This window comes from Glycine soja, chromosome 11, assembly GCF_004193775.1.
Source record: "Glycine soja cultivar W05 chromosome 11, ASM419377v2, whole genome shotgun sequence".
Taxonomy (NCBI): domain Eukaryota; kingdom Viridiplantae; phylum Streptophyta; class Magnoliopsida; order Fabales; family Fabaceae; genus Glycine; species Glycine soja.
The window spans coordinates 19403011-19413974 of NC_041012.1; positions in this window are offsets into that span (position 1 = coordinate 19403011).

Here is a 10964-nt window from a genome sequence, read left to right on the forward strand (position 1 = left end):
TAATAAAGACATACATAATTGACATGTTATGGGGTGGGAAAAAAGTGGTCTCCCTTTCACACACCAAAAATGAAGTGCTCTTTGGATGTCAAGGCAAGAAACGATGGTCCAAATGTGGGGGCGTGGAAGTACCATAATGCACACTATAGATTGGACTTCAAGCACTTTTTCAGAAAATCCATTATTAATTTCTCCTCTGATTTTAACTCCAAGATAGAATAATTTTATGACCTATATTCTTTTTATTTTTATATGAAAATATCTGTATGAAAAACAAATACATCTAAATTTATAACAATTCACAAAACAAGTACAGAACATATATCGGATCATTAATTTCTTGCAAGAGGACAAAGCAAGCATTGCTGCAAACCACAGGCCGTGATTTCAGCTGAATTGCTGTGTCCCCCTCCCCCCTCTTTTACCCTTTCACGGGTGGTATTGTATGATTTTCTTATCTTTTCCTTCACTCCACACAGGTATAGCTAGGCATTATATTTGTCATGTTGCTTCATTATTACAAATCATTATACACGCAAGCTGCGTAGGATCAAAGAAATTCATAGATTCAGCTTCAAACCTTTACTATGTTTCCTTATACTTCAAAATAATTTATGCACTTCTATATCTTTTCACTCAATTGTTTGAGCTATGTATATTGTAGAATGCATTATTATATAATGAAACGAAATCTTACGAAGTCAAATTCACTGTCTGTGCCATAACTTCAGTCTTTTAATGTAAATAAATCTGTTCAAGACTGACATATTCTCTGGAATATGTAGGAATATACTACTATATATTAACGGGGCCATATATGGCTTATAGTATGCTTTATAGTATTTATTTAATCATCAGAAAAGCCTAAAGTGATGACTAGGTCCATGCACCCTGTATATGATAAAATAAATCCAAATCTCATGTATTAGTGCCAAAATGATTAGACCCCAGAAGCAGATTTGTTCAAGAAAAGTGTAAAAGATTCTTAGGTTGTCATTGCTTTGTGCTAATTAAAAAGAATTGCTATTTTGTTTAAACACAAAGTAGCACTATATATAATTATTTTATAAAAAAAAAGTAGCACTATAATTTGCAGTGTAGGACCTCAAGAAAATGGGAATTTTTATACCAAAATATTGATTTGTTCCGAAACCGACTTCTGTCGGTATTATGATTTAAAAATCTGAGATTTACACGTAACCACATACAGACACCCACTAAGTGGACAATTGACATGGTTGTATTATAAGCTATACTAATTTTAATATTTGAAGTGAGATCTTGATCTGATCAGTAGTCCTAAAAGAACATTAACCATTAAAGGTTATATATATATATATATATATATATATATATATATATATATATATATATATATATATTAATTTAACATTTTTATTTCTGTTTTAATTCTTGTAAAATGTGTTTATTTTATTTTTATCCTTAAGTATTTTAGATAGCAATTTAAACAATTTTTTAACAATAAAAAATATTATTTAAAAAACTTTAAGAAAAAAATAAAACAGCCACATTTTATAAGAATTAAAACAATAAAAAAAATTACAAGAATAAAATAAAAAAAATACTAAATTACAGTGACAAAAATATATTTAAACAAACATTAAACTATAGCAAGATATTAGATTCTCATTTAAGGGGCCATATTCTTCACTTCCACTTTCAAATCCCTTGATAAAGACCTTAGTGCAATCAAGCTCATCTCCAAAGGAATTAAATTGGGACAATATTGGTCTATTATATAAGTGAATAGACATCATTTATAGGACCAAGAGAATATTTGCCATAGGCAGTATTACATGTGATTTCATTACTGTGGTTGGCACTTGAGAAAAGTTTGATATATAGTCATGTGCATCAGGGTTACCACAATTCAGAAAATCTCTTCAGTATAGTGCACTACCCTTTTTGTATTGATGCCATCCAAAATGAAACAATTTGAATTCTATTCCATGTGTGTCCATTAAGGGATAGTAAGCTCCAACATTTTCAGAAGACAACAAATTACTTGATTACTAAAGTTTATGAATTTTGACTGTCTTGGATAAAAGTGCAGTTTTAACTTAATTAGACCAAATCAACCTCCTTTCTGTGGGGCTAAAGGTAATTGCACTCATTACATTTGAGAAAAAGGCCCCTTTTAATCCTATTACTAGTTAACTTGTGAACACTAAGGCACTATTAGATTTTACTTTTCTTGCTAAGCTTGAATTAGTACATGCTAATTAATCATTTATCAACATGAAATAAATCATTAAACAAATAAATTATAAGATTTTGAATTTAAAGAATATAATAAGCCTTCTTTTTATACTAGACACTCTTCCTCTTGGAGAAATAATTATCTGCAAATATTGTAAGTGAGTCCATGACCTCTATGTAGAAACACATATATATAATCGATCTCATAACAAAAGCATCTCATGGCACGAAAGAGTAACACTGTGTTTAGATTAGTGTAAATAGAAGGGGGGAAATAGAGAGGACGAATGTAAGATGAAAATATTAATTTTGTTTTATTTATTTGAAAGAAAATTAGAAATAGAAGAATTTTTTTTGGTGGGCTTAAAAAAAAACTTCCCACTCATGTGACGTGTTAAATTGGGAAAGTTGCTCATTTAATTTTTATTATATTTTTTCTTTTGATCTTTATGGAAATTAAATGTTTTCATAACAAAAATGATGAATAATTTTATATTAATTAATAAAAAATAGAGTAAAAGTTATTTTTTTGGTTAACTAAACTATTTAATTAGTATAAAAGTTTTATACAATTTTTTAGTTTTTTTTTCATTCTCTTATAGAGTTCTATTTGTCTAAATAAATGGAAAGAAAATTTTCTACTTTTTTATTTTTTATTTCTATCAATTTATACAACACATTTTCTTTTCTATTTTTATCCATTATTTTTTCCTCCCTGTATCTTTCTTTATACAAAGTGTAATTTCTTTTTTAATTTTTTTGACAGAATACAAAGTATAATTTCTTAAGCCCAAAAGCAAATAGATATGTGATTAAAAAGTGTAATAGTAACCCTCCCTCAAAAGAACAACACCATCATCTTGAAAGATTGATAAGTTGACAATAATTCGCTACAAAGAATAAAATTTTTTGATAAGAACTCAAGATTTCACACAAGAATAAGGAGAGACAATATGTGTCTAATCCGAAATTTCATCAAAAAACTGCCAACAAAATGTTTAAGGAGTCTATTTATAATTCCTACTAATAATCCTAAATTAGGCCCAATCACTAATCTAATAACTAAAAGACTTAAAAATAACAATAGAAAAGGTAGCAGCCCATTACAAGTACAAAAATAGGCCCAAAATATAATTAAAAACGAAAATAAATCTTATTCTAAAAGTTGACTAAAATAAATGAACTTGGCTTCTTCTTTTCTTTTCTCTATGAGAGAATTTTTGCCCTAGTGATTGGTTCATCCATGTTGAGCCCACCCTAGCCAAACTCTTCCTCCTTGGATAGTCTTCTTTCATACCCTCCTTCTTGGGAAGAATTCGACTCGAAATGATATCAAATGTACCTTACAGTGATGTTGTTGATGACTCTACAATCTATGCACATTCTCCAAGTTCCATCCTCTTTGGCACCAAGATGATGGACATAGCACATGGGCTCAAGCTTTATCTCACCCATCCTTTTTCCATCAAGCTCTCCACTTGCCTTTGGATCTCGTTTGTCTCTTCCAGATTGCTTCTATATGCTGGCTTATTTGGTAAAGACGCTCCTAGAATGTGATCAATTTGGTACTCTATCCCTCTCAAAGGAGGTAACCCATGAGGGGTGTCCATGGGAAAGACATCCCCAAACTCCTTCAATAATTTTTCCACACCTATAGGCAAAGAACTAGCAATAGAAGACAAACAATAATCATGAGGCATTAGTAAATACATAGGTTGTCTAGCTAGCATTACTCTCTTCACCTCTTTTTCTCTCATGAACAAGCTATGTATTTCTCTCTCTTGATTTTTTTTCTTTTTTTCTTTTTTTCAGTTTCACTCTTTTTTTTATCTCCACTCTTTTCTTTATTTTCTCTATTTTCATCAATTTTGTTTTTCTCTTATTTTTCTCTCTTGTTCTCTTTTCACTCTCATTTTTTATTTGATCCTCACAAACCTAACTTGGAGACAAAGGTTTAAGAGTAACCTTTTTCCTTTTATGTACATTTGAAAATTTGTTTGTGACACCATTGTGGACAACATCCCTATCATACTGCCAAGGCCTTCCAAGTAAGAGATGGTTAGCCTCCATAGGGACTACATCAAACAGTATCTCATCAACATATTTTCCAATGGAGAAGCATATCAAAACTTGTCTATCTACAAATAGCTTCCCATTCTCACTCAACCATTGTAGTTTGTAAGGCCTAGGGTGAGGGGAAATTTTCAAAGCAAGCTTTTCAATCAATATTTGGCTAGTTACATCAATGCAACTACCCTCATCAATAATCAAAGAATGTATTTTTCCCATGACCATGCACCTAGTATGAAAATTGTTCTCCCTTTGAGTTTTATCTCTATCCTTACACACACTCCCCATTAACCTCCTAACCATCAAAAGATCACCTTCCAGGGGTTGTACATCACATTCAATTTCACTCTCACTAGAAGAACTAGAAGAGCTAGAAGAAGGTGCACTAGTGATATCCTCATTATCCAACACAACCATAGTCCTTTTGTTAGGACATTGGGAGACAATATGACCCTTTCCCAAACACTTAAAAAATTTAATAGAACTCGCCTTTGAAGAAGTGGGAGTAGGGTTAAAATTATTTTTACCAAGGGCAGCACCTTTTTCATGATATTTGAATGAAGATCCACCCTCCTTCTTGAATGTCTTCTTATCTTTCTAAGTTGAAGAGCCATAGGGGGACTTCTTGTATGTTTGCTTCCTCTTTAATTGTTGCTCTACCTTGATAGCTTGATGAATGAAATCCTTCAAAGAGGCATAATGGTGCAACTTTACAATGTCTTAGATCTCCCTATTGAGACCATGGAAAAATCTTACCATGGTGGCCTCTTGAGACTCCTCAATTTGAGCCCTAATCAAGGAAATCTTCGTCTCTTTGTAATACTCATCCACACTCCTATTTCCTTGAATTAGTCTTTGGAGTTTGTTGTGAAGGTCTCTCCCATAATAAGACGACACAAATTTCGCTCTCCCAAAACTCTCTTCATGTCTTGTAGAGTATTAATCAAAGGCCTTCCTATACTCTCAACATTACTCCTCACTTGATTCCACCACACTAAGGCACATCCCTTAAACTTCAGGAAGGCCAATTTGATCTTTTTCTCTTCATTGTAGTTGTAGCAAGCAAAGACTTGCTCAACCTTCATCTCACACTCAAGATACACTTCTGGATCACAAGTCCCTTTAAAAGTAAGGATCTTTACCTTCACTCCCTCAATCCCTTCCTCTCTTTGTCTACCTCCATATCTTCTATGATTTCTTCTCTCCCTATACCTCTCATTCCTCCTCTCTCCTTCATCCTCTTCATATCCATCATCTTCTCTATGAGAAGAATTAGATGATCTTACCTCTCTTCTTCACTCTATATTTTCAATCCTCACACTTAAAGCTTCACTATTCCTGTGTATTCTTCCCAAACTCTCCTCATTCTCTTTTCTCATTCTCTCCATCCTTTCTTTATCTTCATAACTCATTCTTCTCATTTGATCAACAAGTTTAATCATCTCCGCCATGAGCCTTATGATTTTTGGAGATGGTGGAGTAGCATCTCCACTTGTAGAAGCCATACATACAAGAAAAGTTAGTACACAAGTAAAAATAGAATAGGACCTCATCACTCAGCTTAGTGTTTCACTCAAGTTCACTTGTGTATCACTCTTTCAAGACTTTTTCTTTTATAATATGCACTCTTGTCTTTTACCACTCTTTCTTCTTTTCAGTTCTTATGCATAACCTTCAAGCTCAAAATCAAGAAGTATTCAATGTGAAATATGTCACAACTCAAAATTCAACTCAAGAAACTAAGAAAAGAAATACTCTAACACAAAACTAAGGAATTTTAAAGGCAAGCAAAAATAATGAAAGGAATAATCAAAAGCCAAGGAAGACAAACTAAAAGACTCTAGAATGAAGAATAATATTGTCCAAAAATTGAACTATACTAGATGTAAATAATGAATAAAACACAATTTTTTTAAATAGAAGTATGTAAAAACAAGAAAGACTCTAAATGTATATTTTGTTTTTTTTTTTTGGTGTTTTTTCTTCCTTTTTTTCTCTGCATTTTTTTGGCACACAATTCAAATTTGAATTCAAATATGTGATTGGGAAAATCCAATCTAGACTGTAATAGAATTTTGCCTTCAAATCTAAAAATTGGATTTTAATACTATATTTATAAAAATAAAAAAAAGATATTGATACTAGATATAGTTTAGAAAAGAAAGATAAACTCAAAGAAATAAAACAAAGGAAGATGAAATAATAATATAGAGTTTAAAGAAAAGAAATGACAGAACAAACAAAGGAGGAAACACACGTAAAACAAAAAACACAAAGGATACTTGAATTCAAGAACTAAAGTTCTGATACCAATTGATGGAAGCCTGATTTGTGGATCCAATTTTTAACATCAACAAATTGGGGAACCTATTTGAGACTCTTTGAAATTGCGGAAAATAAAAATGAAAAAAAGCAAAATTAGAGAAGAAGATGGAAAGAACAACGTCACATTGGAAGATTGATAAGTTGAGGATGATTCGCCCTAAAGAATAGAATTTTTTTATAAGAACCGAAGGTTTCATACAAGAACCAAGAGAGACACTCTCTTAAGTGTGTCTAATATGAAATTTCATCCAAAAACTATCAACAAAGTGTTTAAGGAGTCTATTTATAATTCTTACTAATAATCCTAAATTAGGCCCAGGGCCAATCACTAATCTAATAATTAAAAGAGTTAAAAATAACAATAGAAAAGGTAGCCACCTATTACAAGTCCAAAAATAGGCCCAAAAGTATAATTAAAAACAAAAATAAATCTTGTTCTAAAAGTTGCCTAAAATAAATGAGCTTAGCTTCTTCTTCTCTTTTCTCTATTAGAGAATTTAGTCTTTCGTCAAGCTCTTCTTAAAATCTCTTATTCCTTGTTCTAGTGATTGATCCATCCATGTTGAGTCCACCCAGACCAAACTCTTTCTCCTTGGATAGTCCTCTATCAAGTTAGGACTAGAGGATTTTGAATAGAAGTTGGTGACCTTTGTTAAACCAATTGGGTTAGGTGCTTGTTTTCCTTTTCAAAGTTGAGATTTTGTATTGATTAACGATTCTCGAACAATCTTTTTTTTTTAAAATACTTAGGATATTTTTGATTGGTATTAATGATTGTTGAGATTTTAGCAAGAGTATTAAATTGTTCACAATAGTGACAAGTAAATTCATTTTGACAATAAATTGTGCAATATAAATATGCAATTAAGAGTAAATTTAATAGACTATGAGATTTAAAGTAATTGAGTAATCAAAAGTAAAAACAATTACATAAAAAGTAAAGAGTTTAAATGAAGAAACTTAGTTCAAGAATTTTATGAAACACTTGGTATGTGTAGAAATGGGGTCTGTATCAATATTGAAAATTACCGGGGTTTGACTTCATTGAGTCAACTTAGTTAATATCCATTATTAGTCATTCTTATTCAATTAAGTCTATATTATCATTAACTCATAATTTATTTTAACATTAATTCCTTAAACTAGAGGCTGAAGTCTCCTAATTATACTATCAATTCTTGATTAGTATAATTATTTGACTTACATTAAAAACAAGGATCTAATGATGATCAATAACCTTTACACTCTCCCTAGGTATAAAGTTTAATGGTTGTTCTTTTCAGTTTTCAATTAAATTGAACTTCCCAATTATAGTCAAATAAAAAGAATCATGTACTCATGTGATCAATTAAGCTAAGAGCAAGTATGGAAGAGAAACAATAATAAATCTTAATTAAATAAAAAAACATAGTAATTAAATAAAATGATATTCAATTTCGTCAAATCCCAACAAGAAATGAATTAACTACTTATAGTATTGGGAGAAAAGGCAACGAGAGACAACAGAGGCAAAATCCCACATCAACGACTAGGGGCATCCATGTCATTCTTCTCAAGCATCCATAAACACAAAACAAACCTCAAAAGCTCCTAGGTGATAAAAAGTAAAAGAAATAGATATGCAATTATTCCTAAATGAGAATGAATGCAAATCTTCGTGAATTAATATGTAAAAATATGGTATAGATATCAACATCAACGACTAAATATCTTATACTATTAAAATTCATTTAAAAAATTGTTTTTTTACGTAATAAATTAAATCCTTGACAATATTTAAAAGTTATAATTATTTGTCCATCATGTTACACACTATTAGCTAATAATATAATTCTAAACTTGTTAATATGGTGGAATATAATGGAGGCCTGTGTTTGATATTTTTATACTTTGTGAATTTTATTCAGTTTTACCATACAAAAATTTCTTCTATAACAGAATCTAGTAATAATTTTTTATTTTTTTTTATATCCATAACATCTCAAAATAAAAAAAATTCTCATTTAAAAAAATACATTATAAAACTAAAATTTTAATAATTTTTAAAATACATTGGGATCTTCTAGCCTTATAATTATTAATTATTTTTTAATAAAAGTTTCCTATTAAATAAATCATTTGCTGATGCATATAAAAGTTACAGTAAAATATTTCTCAGGAGCTGCATGACAAAAGTTACACACTAGGGGCACTCCCATTTGTTTCCCAAATCACACGCAATCATCAATCGTGACGCACACGCAGCAACTCTACCATCGGTCCATCATCTCACTCGCAACCTTCCTCATTTTTGAATCACACTAGCAAGGATACATAAAAGGATGTTCAACCTGTGTTCACTTTTAACAAAAATAATTGAGGCAATGTTATAAGATTTTACTGAATTCATATGAATGGTGATAATTCATTTAGTAGGAAAATTTATGTTTAACTTTTTTTATGAATAAATTTTCTTGGATCAATAATAATTATTTATTGTAATTGAGATTAATTTGATTCAATAAATTGAGAGACATTTATCATCTTTAATTTTAAAAAAAAACTAACAAGTATTTCTCATATAAATTATTTTTCAGAATGAGTTAAAATTTCAACACAATTCGAGAAGTGTGTTTTTGGAAATGTTAAAATTTTGACATTATGATAAGTGTTTTTTGTAAGTGTTAGGCTATGTGTTGGACAACCATTTGGCTTCAAGATATTTTTTCTCATTAAACTCAGTTTGTGATTAAACTCAGTTTTTTTTTTCGTTGGAAGTATTTATCCAATAGAAACATGAGGTAAGAGTACTTTTGATTAGCATTATCCAAATAAATTTTATTTTATTAGTATATTCATTTTTTTTTATCAAACTTGAATTTTTTATTTTTGATTTTCATTTAAATTTATGTTTATAAATTTTAATCCAAACATACACTTAAATATTTAATATATTCTGAAAAATATTTTTCGGAAAGACAATTTTTAATAGGAAAATAATTGTCTTTATTAGAGGCTATCTTTTCACCATTTGGGATAATTCATGGCAATGATACCATAATCACAGAGAACTTGGACGTTTCATTGTCTGCATTTTTTATTATCGTGAAAATTTTACTTGTCAAGCAAATCTTATATCACAATTGAAATTATTGATTGTAAATTCAAAATGTAATTTTTATATTTAATTTTAATTATAATATAATTTATATTAAAAAATAACCACTTATTATCTGATTTTTTTAAATATTTATCATGTAAAATACTAGTTATAATACTAGATTGAGTACTAAAATTTAGATCCCAAAGGTCCTAACTAATTCTGGTGGTTGAAAAAAAAAGATTGAACATAATTATGTATAAGTATAATAGTAGGGGGTATATGTGAGTCGGTTTGGGTTAAGTTTGAGGAAATTTGTGATTTAATCCAATCAAATTTGAAAGGGTTGATTTTAGTTGGTTTTCTAAGAAAAAAAATTATAATCCAATCCAATCTATTTGTAAACTATTTGGTATGAGTTAGGTCAATAAGTCAAAACATTTAAATTTATTTATTATTTTAAAATTCAATACTTTTTTCCAATATTTTTTATATATTAATTTTTTTATTAAATAAAATATCGAATATATTACTTATGATTTTTCCGTGTAGTCAAATATAAGAAGAATGGATGAATCATATTATTGTCATGATTATCATATAGACTAACATACTATGTTTTATGTTAAACATGATTTAAAAAATAAAATATAATAAATAAGTTCACACACCATATCTACAAAATCAAAAATCCAAAAACTAAAATTATTTCTAAATAATTTTAAACTCTAATGTTATCAAATAATAAATTGATTAATGTAACTGAAATTAATCAAAATCTAAAATAATTTGAAACAAATTAAAAAGCAAAATAAATATTTTACAAATAATTTAAAGTTGAAATCCTATTTTTGTAAGAGTGATTAAATAAAATCGTGATAATAGATCTAAATACTTTTAATTAAAAATATATATTATATATAAAAATAAATAATAATAATATAATAGAAATTAATGGATAAGTGAATTCAAACATTAAAATTCATAATTCAATCTAAAACTTAATAGATTTAAACAAATTAGACCGGATTTATTAAAAAAAATATTAAAACTTCCTATCCCATTGTTCAGAGGTTCTTCGCTATGCGAAGGTATGAGGGAGGGATGTTGTAGACAGTCTTACCCTTGCATATGCTGTTTCCGGATTCGAACCCATGACCAACAAGTCACCAAGGCACAACTTTACCGCTGCATATTAAACTCAAATTATTTATATCAATTTAAACTCATGATGACCGTATTCCTGACGCAATAGACTTCAAAGTTTCAA